Source organism: Mytilus trossulus, chromosome 8, assembly GCF_036588685.1.
Source record: "Mytilus trossulus isolate FHL-02 chromosome 8, PNRI_Mtr1.1.1.hap1, whole genome shotgun sequence".
Classification (NCBI taxonomy): Eukaryota; Metazoa; Mollusca; class Bivalvia; order Mytilida; family Mytilidae; genus Mytilus; species Mytilus trossulus.
The window spans coordinates 62,032,761-62,048,633 of NC_086380.1; the positions used below are offsets into that span (position 1 = coordinate 62,032,761).

Sequence of the window (15,873 nt, forward strand, 5' to 3'; positions counted from 1 at the left end):
ATAATTCGAAACAATCTCTTTCGACTTATATTGGAATATAATATACAATTTTTAATTTGCACTATTTAAAATAACTGTCCCGCATATAGGTTGCTGTAAAGAAATAAGGTTTTTCACTTTATCTTAAATTTATTAATGCAAATAATTGGCTTTATTTTTTTCAGGAAAATTGCACCATGAGAGTTTTCTTTGCTTTTTGCATCATACTGATATGTTTGTCGGGTAAGTTAGTATTATTCCCACATAGAATAATTCTAAAGAGACAATATTTAAACACCATAACACAATGAATATGGTAGACGGCGATCCGCCACAAAATTTGTTTTACGAACTGTTTTAATTGGTTTATCGAAGGATTTAATCAAAATAATGAGTGAGTATAATTTTCGTAAGTGCCCACTCCTCCAAACACAGGACAGCACCACACAAGTTAAGAATATATATTATCAATGGACTAAATACTTCCATTTCCTTTCATGGTTTCCAAAATGTGCAAGGGTTCCGCGGAAACCAAATGTCTCGCCTACTTTTGCTGTAAATTGCAGGCTCAACAAAAGTGGGAAAAAATATTCCTCTTGATACTATCTTATGATTGTAAGAAGCTTCTGTCCAAGTTTGGTAAAAAAATCTAGGATAGTTAATGAATCTAATAAATGATTTGAAAACTTTAACTGCAGACTGTATGTAATTTTAACTGGAAGAAAATCTAAGTCCATTTAAAAGTAAAATACAGACAAAATGGAGTCATCTTTTTACAAAATTTACTTCTGGATACTATATTATGATCATAAACAAGCTTCTGTCCAAGTTTGGTACAAACCCAGGATAGTTTAAGAAAGTTATTAAAATTCTAAAAACTTTAACCACAGTTTGAATGTTATGTTTTTATGTTTACCCGCAGAAAAAAACTAAGTCCATTTATAAGTAGATACGGAAAAATTGGAATTTTATTTTTACACAATTTACTTCTGGATATTATCTTATGATCATAAACAAGCTTCTGTCCAAGTTTGGTACAAACCCAGGATAGTTTAAGAAAGTTATTAAAATTCTAAAAACTTTAACCACAGTGTGAATATTTGTGGACGCCGCCGCCGCCGACGACGACGACGGAATGTAGGATCGCTTAGTCTCGCTTTTTCGACTAAAATCGAAGGCTCGACAATAATAGAGGATTACTGCTCACAAGGAATCTATTAAACCAAGAGTTTCAAATGGTCAAGTTGAAGTTATCCCTTCGTAAATTTTACGGACGCCATCACGAGTTGGTTGACTGTTATGGAATATCTGTTTTACGGATGATATCGGATATGTTCCTTGTGTCGTAATTTCGTAATATGATCCCGTTCCCTTTTCGTGATAGTGAAATACCGAATAAGAGTATTTTTCGAGTTTGAAATAACATGAGCAACACGAATTAGGGGCGCCACATATGTAGTAGAATCTACTTACTCTTCCTGAACACCTGATATCACCCCAACTTTTTGGTGGGGTTAGTGTTGTTTAGTCTTTAGTTTTCTATGTTGTTTTGTGTACTATTATTTGCCTGTTAGTCTTTTTTTATTTATTAGCCATGGCGTTGTCAGTTTATTTTCTAATTCTGAGTGTGACTCCCCCTTGCATCTTTCGCTGCTCTTTTACATGAACGGGTAAGGCGTACGTTTTCATAACAATGGCGCATTGTCTCCAATCCACATTCAAATGTATAGCAAATAAATAAAATTCGGTAATTCCTTACAATTCAATAGTAGAATAGACATACTAAGTTATTAAATAAACCTTGTAAAAAGTTCAAAAGAGGTCTCTGTGAATCAATTGGTACACTCAATTTTTTCTGACACTCTGATTCGTCATGAAGGAGAAAAATAAGTTCTCAAATTATAACTAACATAGGTTGCTAGAGATTTAGAAGTAAAGGCAACAGTAGCATACCGCTGTTCGAAATGTATAAAACGATAGAGAAAAAACATATCCGGGTTAATACAAACTAAAACTGAGGGAAACGTATCAAATATAAGAGATCTACGACACAACAGAAACACAACATAAAAATGTAACATCCCTACCGGACCTGGTCGTCAATAAAGGGACGTATTTAATCACCGTTGGTTTGGTTTTTTGTTTATTAATGAGGTATTGTAGGAATTGAAAAACTCTAATTATATGCACGCATTCCAATTACAATATTCGTAAATATTTGTATAATACAATAAGGCATATGTGACCCGCCATGACATTTGCAGGCTTATGGAGGTAGAACGTCATTGTTAGAAAAATTATAAACATGATAAATATCGAGATTCAATGAAATACGTATGTGTGAAGAAAAGATAAACACTTTCGTTAGCTTCTTTTTTGCGGACGCCGAACTATACATCATATATAAGTTTTGATGAAATTTTACTTTATCGTGTGGAGTGAAAAATATTTGAATCTACATTTTAAATTGATACAAAAAAAATCAAATTTCTGCTTTATAGATTTCCTTTCATAAATGAAGTCTGAAATATATCCATAATAAATGCACCGTATCAAATGCATATAAGAGAACACCTACTTAAAAACTGTTACGCGTCGCTTACTATGTATAGAGACATGCATAATAAATCTAAATAAAAAAAAGGAATTCTTAAAGCTTACTTTGATAAATTTTAAACTAACTTCATTTCAACAAGTTTAAATTAAATGTTCTAAAATAGAGCTACAAACAAACAAATACTGCTCCGCTCTAAAGTGTTTCTTTCATAAATGAAGTCTGAAATATATCCATAATAAATGCACCGTATCAAATTAATATATGAGAACACCTACTTATAAACTGTTACGCGTCGCTCACTATGTATAGAGACATGCATAATAAATCTAAATTAAAAAAAAAGGAATTCTTAAAGCTTACTTTGACAAATTTCAAACTAACTTCATTTCAACAAGTTTAAATTACATGTTCTAAAAAAGAGCTAAAAATTGTTTGCATTGCAGTAAATTTAAGTCTTTGAAATTTTATTCACATACGCTATTCAACATCACTAAAAGCCGATAAATACAATAATTTTGTGTTTTATAAATTAGTGGCTTCAATAAATAAAAGTCGTCATAGAACACTCTCATTTTTATACCGGTATTCGAAATGACTCGTTTCATTGCTTTTACAACAAATATGTCATAATAACATGACAGAGAGTTTTGTTTCGGAATATTTTAGATAAATATACAAAAATCAAATTTTAGACAATGTACCCAACTAAGCCTTGAAATGGCTAGTCACATATAGTTAACGGCGATTTTCTCACAATGACGTTTTACCTCCATAAGCCTGGATATGTCGTGGCTGGTCACAATTATATCAAGCATGACGGATTACCGGCATACTTAGAGTATGTTTGCGTTTGTTTTTATATGTCGCGAGTTCTAGATACACTCAATGTTATGATAATATGAGTGAGACAGCAACTAGGGGTACAAACAAAACCACTTCACGATTGTAAAGGTCACATTCTGTCAATATTATATCAGGCGATTAAATAATTATTTATTTTGTAAAAAAGATTATCAGACTTTATCATTTCGACCACAAATAAGTTGACATAAGTGACTGCATATGGCCTTTAAAAATATAAGCCTGATTATAAAAAAATTGTTTTAGTAAAAAAAATCTATTTGTTTTAGGGTTTGATCATACTGATGCAGCTGTTAAATGCTTCAAAACTTACTGTATGAACAATGATGGTTGCAGATTTGGATGTTTCGCCCGTGGTTGTGGTTACAAACATTCCTGCAATGTTGAAGATCGGCGATGCTGCTGTGATGGATGTATCTCCGATGCTGGTTAATTCGGCACTTTAAATATTGTCAAGTGCCGAGAATGTGTTTATTCGTGCATATAAGATTATAACATTAGTCTACGATTAAAAAGTTTGGGCATTTTGATTGGTATTTATACAAATTGTTATCCATCATCATTAATTATAATATTTGAACATTTCAATTGTCGAGCAGGGAAACTTTCTAAATGTATTATGCCTAATATGCCTAATGATTTTGTGCACTGCAAAAATAATCACATTTGTCTAGGACAGTTGCATTTCTAAAAATACATAAACTATAGTACAATTCATATATTTGGTATTTTTATCGGCTAATCTAAGAGCCACAAAGGTTTTTTGTTTGATGTAAGGAGCACGCCGTCATTTTGTTTGAAAAAAAATGATGCAATGGATGATTTCTGGAATTCTACAACTTTTTGATGAATTATTTCAATCTAATATTTCAGTAGAGGTTGTGTCGGTTCTTGATAATTTCTTTTTTTTTGTTACAAACCATAAAACTATTTACACATCTGTTATACAAACTTCTATTTAACCGATTGTGTCAAAGACGAATTGTGTATATGTGTCACCTAACGTTCATGCATTCCAAATTTCATCCAAAAACAAAATACAAAGACTTCTTATTCGGACGACTCCATTACAAAACACATTAGACGAGTTGATAACAGCTACCATATTCCTGACGTGATACAGGCATTTTTTTGGTTTAATTGCTATATAAACCTCTCACTTGTTTGATAGCCAAATAAAATGACATTACATTGACAAAGATGTGTGAACATAAACTGTTATCACAGAGATATGTCTCGCCTTTTTGTAATTTTAATCACAAACTAAAACATGTAATGTAAGCAAACCATTAAAAGTCAATAGACCATGACTGAGGGGGCGGAGCCAAATAATCACCATGGCAATGAGATGTGACAATGCTAATACATCTGCATACCAATTATCATTGATGTACCACAAGTGGATCTCCATAAACTGACCTAATCACAAAGTAATACATGTAAAGCAAGCAAACCATTCACAGTCAATAGACCATGACTGAGGGGGCGGAGCCAAAAAATCTCCATGGCAATGAGAGGTGGCAATGGTAATACATCTGCATACCAATTATCATTGACGTACCACAAGTGGATCTCCATAAACTGACCTAATCACAAACTAATACATGTAAAGTAAGAAAACCATTCAAAGTCAATAGACCATGACTGAGGGGGCGGAGCCAAATAATCTCCATGGCAATGCGATGTGGCATTGGTAATACATCTGCATACCAATTATCATTGACATACCACTAGTGGTTCCCAATAAAACTGAGCTAATCACAAACTAATACATTGTTGACGCCATCGCCGTCGCCGACGCCAGAAACGGCATACCTATGTCTCGATTATTGACTCCGTCAAGGCGAGAGAAAAAACCAGCAGACATAATGGTTAAAAATGTCAAAATAGGGGTACAGCAATTATAAACGTGTTATAATCTGAATCACTATAAAACAAGCTAATACGTCAAAAAAGATAATTAAAAAGGCATATGGACAAAGTGCTGGAGAATAAAAAAATATAAGAATATAAACTTATGATTATCACATACATTTTATTACTGAATTATCAACTTTTGTGAAGATGACAGTTGTCTCTTGAATGTGTCAAAAAATAAATAACAATCAAAGTGCTTTAAGCACTGAGGGTAAATATTGCTTCAATTTATCAGTGGGAAGTGAAATTAAATATTACATTGGTTGTAGCTATAGTTGATTGAACATGTTTAACCCCGCCACATTATTTATGTATGTGCCTGTCCCAAGTCAGGAGCATGTAATTCCGTGGTTGTCGTTTGTTTATGTGTTACATATTTGTTTTTCGTTCATCTTTTTACATAAATAAGGCCGTTAGTTTTCTCGTTTGAATGGTTTTACAGTCTTATCGGGGCCTTTTATATCTGACTATGCGGTATGGGCTTTGCTCATTGTTGAAGGCCGTACGGTGACCTATAGTTGTTAGTGTTTGTGTCATTTTGGTCTTTTGTGAATAGCTGTCTCATTGGCAATCATACCACATCTTCTTTTTTTTATATTAACAGCAATTCAAGACAAAGGAAAATAACTCCAATTTTTAACAATGTCATCATTTACAATTTAGAACAGATGTTAGATCGCTGCACCTTGCAAAAGTTATGTAATTTTCTAAACAAGTGTAACATTATTTTGTGTCTTGGATATCTGAGCATGTATTACATCAAAAATTTCTGGAAAGGTTCACAGATAGGATGTATGTCACAATTGACAAATGATTGAGGTAGTGATACGTCTTGGTAGATTTAGATATCAAGTCAGTCCCATAAGGTTTGATTGCATTACATTACATGCAATCTTTACCTAAAAACACTCTAGAGTAAATTCAAAAAGGAGAGTTCATAATCAAATGGCAAAATCAAAAGCTCAAACACATCAAACAAATGGATAACAACTGCCATATTCCTGAATTGGTACAGGCATTTTTTATGTAGAAATTGTGGGATAAACCTGGTTTTATAACTAATAAACCTCTCACTTGCATGACAGTCTTTTATTTTTTTGTTATTATCTTGACAACAATGTATGAACAAAACAGACAGACTTAATAGGCATAATGTAAGTGAATCACTATAAAAACGAACAAATCTATCCGTAAAGAAAAACATAAAGGCATATAACAGTATTTAATTGATCAACACTATTTATCACCTAAAAAGACTTTCAGCAACCTTGGCAGCCAGTTTTGTAAGGTGGAAAATATGAGAATACCTGGAAAAAACCTCAACCTCTGAACGCATTAATTTTATGGCCTTGCTAGTCTGATTTACAAGGATTTAAGCATCACTGACGAAGCATTTATTTTAGAAATTCGCATCTGTAATTGTTTATGTCATTCCAGGCTTGATAAAAACCAAAACTTCAAAAAATATTCTAATGGCCTTATTTTCAAATTGGCTCATTTTATTTTACAATTGTGAATAAACATTTAAATTTTAAATACATAGTAATCTAAAAATACTTTTGGCATCAAATGCCTTCCAGTTTATATTTAACTAGAACTAAAACAACTTGTCAACAAATACTTCAGTATAAGACTTTAATAAATTGACTGATCAACCAATACTACAAAGCAATCTACACTATATTATTTTAATACAGTGAGACATGTTTAACCTGATAGTTTTGTTAAGGAATGACTGTAATATTTTTTCTGTCTATGAAGAAATAACATAAAAAATTTGGTGCACACTGAATAACGTGAACAGTGTGCACCACATTTTCTATGTTATTTCCAATAGACAGAAGAAATATTACAGCCATTTCTTATAATTTAATTCTTATTTCCATTTTAAACTGTAGAAAACCAAACGTTGATGACGTCACGGTCACATGACAAAATTATGTCTATGGGCCAATAACAAAATAACTTCAGCCAATCAGAAGACGCGTTACATCCAAAATTAAATTATTTGTGGATAAAACATATATTGAAAACAAAACAACTTTAACATGTGTGAATTTTCTAAGTAAGGCATTTGTCCATGCTGTCTTCAAATAATATAAAAAGAACTAACTATGCCTATGTTCTGGTATGAGAAAACTTCTATAATCACACATAACAAAATTAAAATAGAAAAGTCAAAAATTTATGAAAAATATATGCAAAGTGTGCCAGATTGGATACAACAATTATCAATGAGTTGAAGATTAACAAACTGATCAGCAATTTTTTTTCATAAAGTCAAATTATGGAACGAGAAACTACTGACCAAAAATTAGGAGGTTAACATTATGAGATGAAGAAGTATCGTTACAAAACTGGTTGGTTCTGTTTTTAAAGAGAAGAGTAACATTTAACACAAAAAAAGATTTAATGAATTATGCTAATTTTGCTTTTTTCAAGGTCTGAATAATGACGCTAGTCATCATAACCTCTCCTTTGAAAATGTATAAAGGTGGTACCTAACACTACAGGGAGATAACTCCGCAAAATCAGCTCAACGTTTTAATCATGTTGTATTTCTATGGAAAGAATAAGCTTCTCAATGATCAAAATTGGTTGTTGTCAAACCACAATATATCATACCAATTTTTTCCTAGAAAGTGATTGGTTCAAGTTTTTTGAAAATTTTATATTTTTTCAAAGGGTCAAAGTAAATATTTTGTCATAATTTTATTTTTATTAAAAGAGCCAAACTAATTTTAGTCAAAGTGTTGGGTACAACCTTAACTAAATTCAGAGACCAATTTTCTATATTCTATATATTTTGGACCAACCATTCCCAAATTTTCATTACTTATGCTAATTTCGTTTGCCCCTAACTCTCTATTCTTTAAACTTTATTCAGGACATTATATATAATCAAATTACTTTTAAATGCAAAATGAAAATAATTTGTCAATTGTCTTTTAACTTCATAATGCGACACTGGGACCTATATTCCTTAACTTAATCAACTTAAGCAAAGTTGGATATTTATTAATCTAAATCCTGATAAATGATATTGTGACATTCCTTCACTAAATGAATGAAGGATTAATGCAAAAGGCTTTGAAAAAATAAATTAAACAGATATAATCATACACATATTAAAATGTACAGTTCATATATTACAATGGGTTTGGGGAAAATACAAACAAAACAAAACAAAAATGTCCTCATGGTATTTTTTTGAAAGTTTTAACCTATCACCTGATACACAAGTTAAAATGAATACAGATAAGTTTGAATGTCAAAGACTGAAGTATACTTTTTTGGAAATATCAAGAGGCCTCCTGTAGATTTACTATAAGATCTTACAGTTCAGACACAGTTTTACAAAAATGATATACAGGCACTGATAATTAAAATGACAAGCCAGCATAACTACATTTTTTAAGGGTTTTGAACCTGATTCTGTCCGCTGCCACTGTTATGGTGTCAGGTATATGAATGATTTTCCCCTTTAAGGAGAGGCCTTGGTCTTGTAATATTTAACTCTTTGAATGTGAAATTTGTTTTTCTGTCTTTAAAAATTTAATATACAATATTTTTGAATGGTACATTTTGAAGACAAATTTTAAATTCATAAATTATGCAATAAACCTAATTCTCAGGTTGCACAAATAAAAACAGAGACAATAACAGTTCATTAATTGATTCAAAATTCATGCACAGCATAAATTGTCATCATAACTTTCTTTGGAATTATCCAATATATAACAAAAACACTTCATATAAAAATATCTAATTTGAACAGCATCTGAAGCTGCATATGTACATAATTCTAGTGCAAATATTTTTTCTTCTACTAATATTTGAAACAATTTTTTTTATAATGAACAACATCTGTTTTACTGTAAAAATGTGTGTAAAAGGGTGGAAAGTGAAGTTTAATTATTGGAAGGTAGGTCATGGGTCAATTTTCAGTATGCTTTTATAACCATTATGCAAAATTATCCAAACAATGATTCTTGGTTGAATGGAAGTTTTGAAAGTCCCTTCCTACCCTCCCACAAACATTTCAATGGAATAGCCCTTACTATCATTAACAAGTTATTACAAAAGATGGAGTACCTACAGCAAGGTCTGACTGGAAAAGTTTACACATGTCTTTTTTTTTAAATCTGCATTATATAATAAACAAAAATTCTAAAAGGCCCCATAATGTTTTCAACAGTTCGTTTATGATGTATATCATTGTTCACTATTACAGCTGGTCTTGATGTCTTCTACTGGGTGGTTTCTGAAATATAAAACATTTAAGGTTATGGAAGATTTATCTACTTTTCTGGATACCAATTCAAATGGGTTGAGAAAAACTAAAAATTTCTTGTTTTAGTGGTTTTGCAAATGTCTGCATACAGTACACCCAGAGAGTATGTAATCGCGAACTCTAATCACCGATTTCCATGTGTAGTGGATTGACACCGCGAATCACGGATTATACTCCCAATTTCCTCCAAAGCTTCTCTCCCAACACCGAGTGGCTGTTTTTTGCCCATCGTATGAACTGAAAATTAATGACGCGTGACAACATCATCGGATTAGCCAGATTTATTACCTTTGTACATTTAATCGATCTTGATTGCACCTGTGTTCTTTAAAATACGGTATTTAAATGTCATTTCATTGTCAGATAAAAGTGTGACATTTTTATTTAAAATAAGATAATTATTTTTGTATGTATATGCCCATGTCATTGTTTTATGACAGGCAACGTACAACGTAAAAAAATATGAATAAAACACTTATTTTGTATTTTCATTATAGTCCGATCCGGTCATAATTTTTGTTTTTTCAACAAAGATGATTTTACCACAATCAGAACCTTTTATGACCTACTCAGTGAGCAATATTCGGTTCATTAATAGTTCAATATTATATAATTAATATCAACTGACTTAAATCAAAATGATGTTTTTACGGTTATATGTATGAGCAATATTCGATTCATTGATAGTTCAATATTATATAATTAATATCAACTGGCTTAAAACAGAATGATGTTTTTACGGTTATATGTTCAATCTAAATTAAACCCAAGAGTTAATTTATCAGATCAACAAGTGAACTCTGTTTTATACTTTCAATTTATTTTGAAATGTAAAATATTATGTTTCACTACCTCGGTAGATTACCGACTTGAAATATTTGAATTTAAAAAAGAAACTGTAAAGTGACAAATAGTTTTGTATGTATGCAATGTGGCAGCCCTTTATTCATAAATACTGAGATACATTCGCCGCCTTGACACAACACAATAATCACAACCTTATTTATTTATATTAAGAAAAAAATCATGTGTTTTTTATCCGTAATCATCTGTTATTGATCTTTTATTATTCAAAATAAAATTGGATTAGCGCAATCCGTCCGTATTTTACTGCTTGTTAAAATCCTCTGCGAAATATAAAAAGAAGTATTTCAACAATTTATAAAATAGAATATTGAAATGAAATTATATCGTATTTCAAGAAAGAAATATGTAAAAAAAAAAATTGGATCGGATTTTTACGATATCGACAAATTTTCACAGAGGATCTCTACCAACGCCCATCAGGAACTGAACGACATGCATCCTGTTTTCATCTACCATTAATATATAGTGTTGACTATGAACGTATAAATAATTTCCGGTTTTATGTCCTCTGTTGACTGAGAAACGTAAAAATAAAAGACTGATGTTGGTTTAATCAGAAAAGGAATATAATTTAGAATCCGGTTAATCAATTGTAAAAGGACCTTCTAGAGCCTCAATCTTAACACACACACATTTATGTCAATTTTTTACAAAGCAAGTTTAAACCTTGAATGAACTTTCCCACGGTTATCCAGAATGTCACCTGAGTTTACTATTACATGATACTATTTCCTGCCAAATAAAAATCTCGTGGACAAAATTGATGTCACTATTTTTAGCATTCAATATTGTGAGCGAAGTCAAGTTCAAGTTCAACTACGCACTGTTGATCACTGAGATGCGTATCTTCTTCCCACGGCAATTAATTGCTTTAAAAATATTTAAAGATCACTCTTCTAAATACAACACAAAAGTTTACATTCATGGTGCGTAAATGAATATTATGCAACGACGAGTTGATGCAGCTATAGAAGTAATCCTGTTGTAGCCGAAATGTATTATTTATCCTAAAGTTATGCTAACAAACCGTGAAGAGAAAATGCCGTAGACTTATTAAGCATAAGGAATAGTGAATAGTATTTTCTTTTTTTCTTGCATATTGCATATACAAGTTTTAAAACGTTATTTTCTTTCTTTCTCACATTTTAAACCTTCAGCATTAATTTCCGTTTATTTTCACGCAAGTATGTCTCTTTTCGTAACTTAAGTTATATAAATTACCGATAAAATAAATCGAGATCATAATCAAGTATAGATTTTTTTTTTATAAAACTTTAATGCAATTGTAAGCATTAACAACAACCTTTTGCTTTTTAAAACTTTTATTTTGTAATCATAAAATAGAAATTGCGTAGACTTTTTAGCATAACAGATAGTGAAAAATACTTTCTTTTTTACTTGTATAAACAATTTTGAGACCTGTAATTTTTCTTAACACTGCCCTAATTTATTCAGCGTTAGTCTCTGTTCATTGTTACACAATTATATCTCTTTTAATAAATTAAATATTTATTAACTGATAAAAAACGGAAGTCAAAATCAAATATAGTTTGTTTTTAAAACTTGATTTAAAAGTACAATCAGTGCAATTAAAAGAATTAACAACAACGTTTTGATTTTTATTTAATTTTTCAATTGTTTCAAGCAATCAGATATAAACTGATAATCAATAGACAGGAAACGCAATTGTTTAATTACATAAGAAATCACGCATACCTTGACTGTCGCTTGCTGGCATGGATCAGAAGGATTAGGGCAATTAATTACCTGGTGTGACACCGCGTCACTCCAGACTGGGAGAGATGTCGCTAATACAATAAACAAAAGGAAACAGATTTACGCGAAAGTCGGAGGGAATACTCCCAAATTTCTCCGAGAATTTAGGGAGTGATGTCGGAGTTTCCTGGTGTTACACCAGGAAAAAACTCGGTGTATGGAGTATGGGATGGCTTTCGCGAAAACTGTACTGTACAAGCCGTTAAAAATAGGTAACTCGTTGAATATTTAATTTCATGGTTTACCTGTACCTATAAAATCCACAAAAAATGGTACCTGATGAATTAACATATAACAAAACAGGATCTATAATATAATAGTCTAACTTTTTATTAAAAATATACTCAGATGATTTACCACAGAAGATCAGAAAAAAAAATTGTGGACTGACGTTACAAATGAGTCACTCACATGGAATAATAAAAGTGACCCTTCATGATCATTGATAGGTGACCATTTGCAATAGGTTTTAAAACATTCAGATTCCTACAATGCCTATTCCAGTATGGTGGAAAATGGTTGAGGTGTTTTCATTCAGCATAGTTATTGTTCTTGGACCAGTGAAATTTTATAAATTGGCGAATCTGACTTAGAAAATTGGAAGAAAACTTTCCACATGTGTTTTAATTCATTGAAAAATAAGTCAATATTACTGTTTTCAGTGAAATTCTTGAATTTGACCTTATATTTTCGACCTCAGTAACAAACGTGTTCCTTTTCTCCTTTTGACTTTGATACTTCGACATACTTTTGTAATAAAATTGAGAATGGAAATGGGGAATGTGTAAAAGAGACAACAACCCGACCAAATAAAAAAACAACAGCAGAAGGTCACCAACAGGTCTTCAATGTAGCGAGAAATTCCCGCACCTGGAGGCATCCTTCAGCTGGCCCCTAAACAAATATATACTAGTTCAGTGATAATGAACGCCTTACTAATTTCCAAATTGTACACAAGAAACTAAAATTTAAATAATACAAGACTAACAAAGGCCAGAGGCTCCTGACTTGGGACGGGCGCAAAAATGCGGCGGGGTTAAACATTATGATTATATTGGTAGTTAAAAACATTGATATGACAGTTTACAAAAGTAATGATAATTTTTCTGTTAGTAAATCAAATTCTTACATTGTTTCGGTTAATACCATTATCAAAAACTGCAGCACGATTTCTACTACTGTTTCCTGAAGAATCCAGAGCTGTTGTGCGAGGTTGAGTAGAGCCACGTTGATACCGAGTCCTACTAGTTGTGGTTGGTGTGATATCTGCTGTAGGCCTAGGATGAAAAAATAATTAAACAAAATGGCATTAAAATATTTTAATTTCTAAACAAACATTTATAGGTTATCATCATGTGATATTTGTAATACTGATCACCTTTATAAATGACAACTGACAAGACATCTCTAATTGAAGTTCTTTTTTTAGCATTTTTTACAGTTTTGCATTAAATATATCTGAAATTTAGGCTCTTTCAACAGTTTTGCCAGCAGTTTGAATTAAAGGAACAACAGGAGCCTAATCATACCTTTCTCTATAATAATTAAAGACAGATTCACAAGCTTAAGCATGACACAATGAGAAAATCACTAAATACATGCACAGCAACAAAAATGTGTGTCAACTAAAACTTGGGCTAATATGAAAACAATATACAAAGAAACCAGGGGGGGGGGATAAAAAGGTAAACACTGAAAAAGAATGGACAAATTTATGACCAGAAGAAATTGATTGTTGATTGTTGGTGATTAAACTCCAATTTGAAGCGCCATTTTTTTTGTGGCAGAAAGTTTTAATTGGCTGTTTCAGAATCTAAAGCATCATGGGTAGTTTCATTGTTCGTACCCCAACAGGGTTCTCACTAAGGTGAGTCCATGAGTCCTGGACTCATCAAAATCTGTCTGGACTCACCATTGTCAAAACTCATTCAATGACTCATAGTTTGGATATAAAATTATGATTTCACGTCCCCTCACGCATTCACGATGTCCTCAATCGGAACCGATCCCCTCACGCATGTCATAATGAAAATATGAGGTTTTTAGAGTTATTAAGATGTCGATCAACACCGGACAGCGTACACGGCGCCCAAAACGACATTCACACCCACTGACTGAATAAAAAGTAGATTTAAACTTGTAGGTCTGTTAATAGAACCATTTCAAAATCTAAATGTCACTTTTTTAGGCGAGTTCTCGTGCGGCAACTGATTTTGTAGGAGTTCAACTCCACGTACAACAGTAAATAATACATGTATCTTTTTATTAAAGTATTCACCACAGCAAAGCATTCTCCGATTTTCAATATTTTGATCAGTAGAATAACAAAATTACGATTTAGAAATGTATATACCTTTCGAAGCGGTGACATTTGCTCCACTCAAGCACAACCGGAAAATCCTCTCACGGTTTTCATTGCAGAACCAAATGTTCTGCGCGTATAGATTACCAGACGTGTTACAAGGAAACTTTTGTTCAGAAAGACTTTCAAGTAAATTATGAAAATGAAATGGACGGTTAAGAGTATGTTAAGTATGCGTTATTACATAACTTATCTATAAAGTCCGTTTGTTAACATGGAAATGCGATTTGAATTTCCAAAAAAAAACAATCGTAAACTGGGCTAAAATAAAATAGAGCAGACACTGAAGACATACACCCTTTTCTGTGTTGTATAAATTCTCAATACAGACTGTTTTGTCTAATTAAGATGGTATTGGTGTCTTCTGCAATTTTAAATTTTGAAAAACAAAGAATTTAAGGTCCAGATTGTCAATCAAGTTAACAAACTTTGACACTGAAGGCAGTTAACAAATGTGAATTTGCTATTAAAAGAACAAATATATAAGAATTAATCTTATGAATTTTGATATTTGTACAAGTGTAAATGATTTAAGCTTGATTTTAAATGTTTTATGAATTGCCATTTTAAGGAAAGGTAACTCTGTAAAAGTGCATATTCTGAAGGAATCTACATGGAATTTTGCAATTTGAATATTAGCTGGAAAAATCACACGGTGACTTTATCTTTTCTTCTTATATTATCAAAGCATATTCTGAAAGCTATCTTCTCGTATTTTATTTACAATTTTATCATTTAGCTTCTTATCGCATAATGATGTTTTTTTGGTATATAAATCAATACAAAATGCGTCATTTTGTCATAAACTGTAACTTAGGAAAATGCGCGGTTTCCGGTCATTTTTATTATATTTTTGAACCTATATCATTTCTTATTTAAACTCCCGTACCACATTAAAGTCAATTAAGTTCCATTTATTCATTCTCAAGGAAAAAAAATTAAACAGATAAGGCTTCCTTTGCCTCAATTTAGATTTATACCTCGAATTGGACATAAACGATCACCTCAGTACCAGTCTATAACAAAGATGATTTAAATTGTGATATTATCAATCCCTCGTACTTCAATCTTAGTAGCAATTTATGAACTTCACCAACATATGGAATATACTTTTCCCAACTCATGAGCTTGCAACTCATACTCAGACTTTGTAAACTGTCACCAGTGTCTTAGCAGGATGTTTATGAACCAGGGTATGTCAATGAACGTCTCTTTTTTTTATTCTGAAAAGAAATCACCGTTAATACCAAGACCTTGTTG

The 15,873-nt window shown here is 31.7% G+C and overlaps 1 long non-coding RNA gene across 2 annotated transcripts in view; it reads left to right on the forward strand.

The window, feature by feature from the left end:
• The window catches only part of LOC134681232 (uncharacterized), a 29,102-nt gene extending 25,175 nt beyond the window's left edge, over positions 1-3,927 (forward strand). For both annotated transcript variants that reach the window (XR_010100582.1, XR_010100583.1), the window contains exons 2-3: positions 165-222; positions 3,667-3,927. This is a non-coding gene — a long non-coding RNA (uncharacterized LOC134681232). The remainder of the gene's footprint in view (positions 1-164; positions 223-3,666) is intronic.
• The last annotated feature ends 11,946 nt before the right edge of the window (positions 3,928-15,873 follow it).